Genomic DNA, 4406 nt, shown 5'->3' on the forward strand with positions numbered 1-4406 from the left:
CCTTGTTTGCGAGCTCTTCTGTACAACAGCTGTAAGCCCCTCCTGCCGGGGAGGTTGATGTACAAGAAATTCAAAACATGCCTCCCATGAACCACTGGGATGAAGTAGGTCAAATGCCATGGCTATGCTGCTGTGCAAAAGTCTTGAGCCACCCTTGTTTCTTTGAAGTTTTCATTTGGACATTGGCTCCCTTTTCGCTCATTTACGTCCAGTATTACTTGAGTATTTGCAAGGAAATGCTATATATTATATATATATAGCATTTCTTTGCATTATGTTTTTCTATAGCCACTTAACACTGACCTATTCCTGCATAAGGAGGCACCTAGCTCAAAAAAAAAAACAAAACAGTTTAGAACCCATTTGTAAATTGTAATACCTTTCTTACTAGTAGCATGTGGCACAAACACATAACTTCAGCCAATTTCTTTAGTTGAATCTATAAAAGGTGCCAATGATAACAATGTGACAGGTGGGAAAAAGTATTTTTCCACCAACAAGCTGATTATCAAAGAGCTATTAGCTGAAAATGCATATCAGTACAGTGTGTCCTTAAAAGCACTGGGGGAAACACAACAAATAGTGGACAAAGATGAAATGGCAGGCCTAAAACGACTATCTACAGCAGATGAACACTATCTGAAAGTCATGTCCTGAAGAGCTGCATCTGGCCCTGTTCACTAAAGCCTCATCAGAAACGGTCTCAATGGAAGGGTGGCTGTCAAGAAGCCATTCGTGAGACATGGAAAGAGAAAGAAAAGGTTCAATCATGCCAAATTACATAAGAAGTGGACTGAAAATCAGTGAGAAAATGATATGGTATGAAGTGATGAGTCCAAATGTTGGTTCAAAATCTCAATATGAAAAAAAAGAGGTCAGAAAAGAGGAACAATCAGTATTTTGATGTTGTTGATTTTCTTTGTACGAACAAACAAAATTACAATCAAATTTAGGCTACGTCCACACGTACACGGGTATTTTTCAAAACAGAGATTTTCCATTTTTGTTTTTAAAAAAAATCCTGTCCACACCTAAACGCAAAATTGAAGGAAAACGCTGCTATGAACATGCCAAAGCAGCAGGTGGCGATATATTCCTAACGTTGTAGAAATGTTGGCCAATCATAAGTCTAGAAGCCTGGATGGGAAAGAGTAAACAAAGATGGCGCATAGAAGCAGAACTGAGTTCTATGTGTGGAGGGACAGTAACTGTGTGTATATGTAAGCATTCAAACACTGCAGAGAGTACCAGTAACAGTATTTTGTGTAAGTCCGCCATTGTAGAAATTCATTTTACCGAAACAAAAACGTGGTGCACAGTGTGACGTCAAAATAGACGCACACCTTTGACACTGCGTTTTCTCCGTTTTCCTCGTCCACACTAAATGCAAAAACAGAGTTTTCGAAAATATCCACCCTGGCAGGGGGTTTTAAAAATCTCCGTTTTCAGTGACTGAAAACGCTGTTTACGTGTGGACGAAAGGCGCAAACACACAGAAAAATCTGCGTTTTCAGAAATACCCGTGTACGTGTGGACGTAGCCTTAGACCTGCCTCTGACCACGTGTGCAAACAAATGCAGAGGAATTTCAATGGAGATTTCTGGTATCACTTCACCCACTTTCCAATAGTATAGAGAAGAACAATAATTTAACAAGCTCTGGTAATCCATTTATCAACACAGTAATAATGTGTTGCTGGAGCTTCAACCTCGTATGAACAAATGAAGACCTGGCTGTCTTAGGAAAATCAAACACAGGTTTAAATGATGACTACTTCTACTACTGCAACTACCAGTGTAGGGACTAATGCGTTATTAAGTAACACGTTACAGTAACTATGTTATTATTGTGGTAACGAACACGGTAACTAGTTATTATGCCAAAATCAGGAACAAGTTAATCGTTACTGGGATTTAGATAGGGTCGTTATTCGTTACATCGTGTGTTGCGTTCGACTTACCTCGAAAAGCTGAACACGGACCTGGGAATAATGTCACACTCAAGTAAACGGCATTCTGGTTAGCCTTGTCAGAGAAGTCGGGATTCCAATTAGTGATGGTAAATTTGATTCTTTTTACTGAATCAAGTTTTAATGAGTCACTCACCAAAGTGAATCGGGTCTTTTGAGTCAGTTGATTCACTGAGTCAGTTGACCAGAGAGTGCAAGAAATGTACATTTTCACTCAAACTTAATTTGTTTCTCTTTTCATGTAAATCCTACTGCTAAGATGAGTGATTCTAAAAGAAAACAACTATTTTATAGAGCAAAACAGAGCAAAAACATTTCTAAAATTAAGCAATTTCATATCAAAATTGCTTAATAAACATTTATTTTGTTTATTTTTATTTTATTAGTATTTTCCTTAAATGTGTCAAATATATATTTTCTCATCTAAATGTCCACTGAGCTGTGAGCCAGGGGGCGGTAATGCGCCTTAACATTGGTTGCCAACCAAGAAGACGAAGAAGCTGTGAGCCAGGAGGGAGGGGGTGAGTGAGTGATAGTTCGCTCTATGATTCAGCACAGGAGGGAGGGGGTGAGTGAGTGAGTGATTCGTTCGCTCGCTCTATGATTCAGCACAGGAGGGAGGGGGTGAGCGAGTCCTGAGTGATTCGCTTACGCTTACGATTCAGCACAGGAGGGAGGGGGTTAGTGAGTCCTGAGTGATTCGTTCGCTCTATGATTCAGCACAGGAGGGAGGGGGTGAGTAGCTCAAATGTGCTGTTAGCATGTTAGCAGAGTGATGCTACTGTGAACCAAGGAGCTATTTTCTTGATGTGAGCTTCTACTCAGGGTTTTTTCTTCCAGTTCAGAGCAGAAATGCTTTTGTTAAGAAACTGGCTGTTGTTTTTTCCCCCCCACTATTTTAATTATAAGCTAGATATATTTCTACTAAGCGAATTAGTTTGCTAACAGAAACAGGGATGAGTGAGTCAGTTGGGCTTGTGAATCATGATTCACGAGTCAGTAAAGTGATTCTCGAGTATTGAACGATTCGTTCACGAATCGAACATCACTAGAGCAAACGAATCACTCACTCACTCACTCACTCACCCCCTCCCTCCTGGCTCATAGCTTCTTCTTCTTCTTGGTTGTGTAACGATGTAAAAGAATGAATATGGTTTTGTTGTTGTTAAATTCCTGTTAAACTTGGGATCTCAACCATGGGTTTATTTTGAAACTTTTATTTTGAAAACCCGCAGCGGAAGTCTGCTACTGGTAAACGGGTTTTATCTAAGCTTATCCGTTAGTAGCAATGAAGCTTTTGCTGTGGTAAGTTCTTCCTCAGTCCGCCCTGACTGAACATGAGTTTAAAACATGTTTGAAAATCTTCATTGACGTTAACATGACAGTGCATTAACAGCATGAACTACCCATACAGTAGCATCTGAGTAGATTTCAGTTTTATGATCTTGTTTTGCAATTAATGGGTTAGACGGTAGGAAAAATGGACACGCTGAGCTAGCGGCTAACAGCTAGAAGAGACTGTTGTGTCTAATAACTTGAAACTTCTCTTGATAGTTTGGGCGAAATCCTGTTGCTGGAAACCCATGGTTATTCATGCCCCATGTTATTGCAGGTATGTGTATTTTGAAACATGTATTTGGTTGAGCTGCAGGCTAATTCTGTTTAAGAAATACTGCTTAGTAGGTTTTGCCCAGTAGATGGCAGCATTGTTCCATTTACTATTGTACATGAAAGGAAATTTTGGCTTTGGTCTGGAAGTTTATTTATATTCACATGAATGTGCATTTAAGTGAATTAATTTCTCTTTTTTTTACCTAAGCCACAATGCAGTAATATTTTTATTTTATTTTCCGTCATAAGTTTTGTGGCCATTTTATTTTTCAATCAATATTTGTTTTTTTTATTTATTTTAAGAAAACTGAGAGTTCCACTATACAATCATTAGCTTATCCGTTAGTAGCAATGAAGCTTTTGCTGTGTTTTGGCGGAATCCTGTTGCTGGAAACCCATGGTTATTCATGTCCCATGTTATTGCAGAGACCCGCAAAAAGGGGAATAAACCACGCCTGAGCTCTACCCATCTCGGGTCCAGAGAGTTTTACTCATACAGCACCGGACATAGAGACTGAGGGGGGTTACATTGGTGCCGTGAGCCGTCAATCAACTGTTTGGACAGTGGACTCCTCTCAGCAACGTGGGGCCAGTTTCAGCGCTGCACATTTGTGATTTATTGTTGTTCTATCTGACACATCTTTTTTTAAAGGAACAAATATAGCACTTTTGTTTTATTCTAGTCGCTGTGATGGACATCACAGAGGAGGGATCAAGTACTCCTAATGTTGTTGGTAGGGGTAGGGGGTTGTTATGTTCCCCTTTGCGTTTGCGTTATGACACTCCTGTTAGTGGGCGTGGTTTTATTAGAGGTGATAGTCAGAGG

The sequence above is a fragment of the Perissodus microlepis genome, chromosome 5 (assembly GCF_051167445.1).
Source record: "Perissodus microlepis isolate ML-2025 ecotype Zambia chromosome 5, ASM5116744v1, whole genome shotgun sequence".
In the NCBI taxonomy this organism is placed as follows: Eukaryota; Metazoa; Chordata; class Actinopteri; order Cichliformes; family Cichlidae; genus Perissodus; species Perissodus microlepis.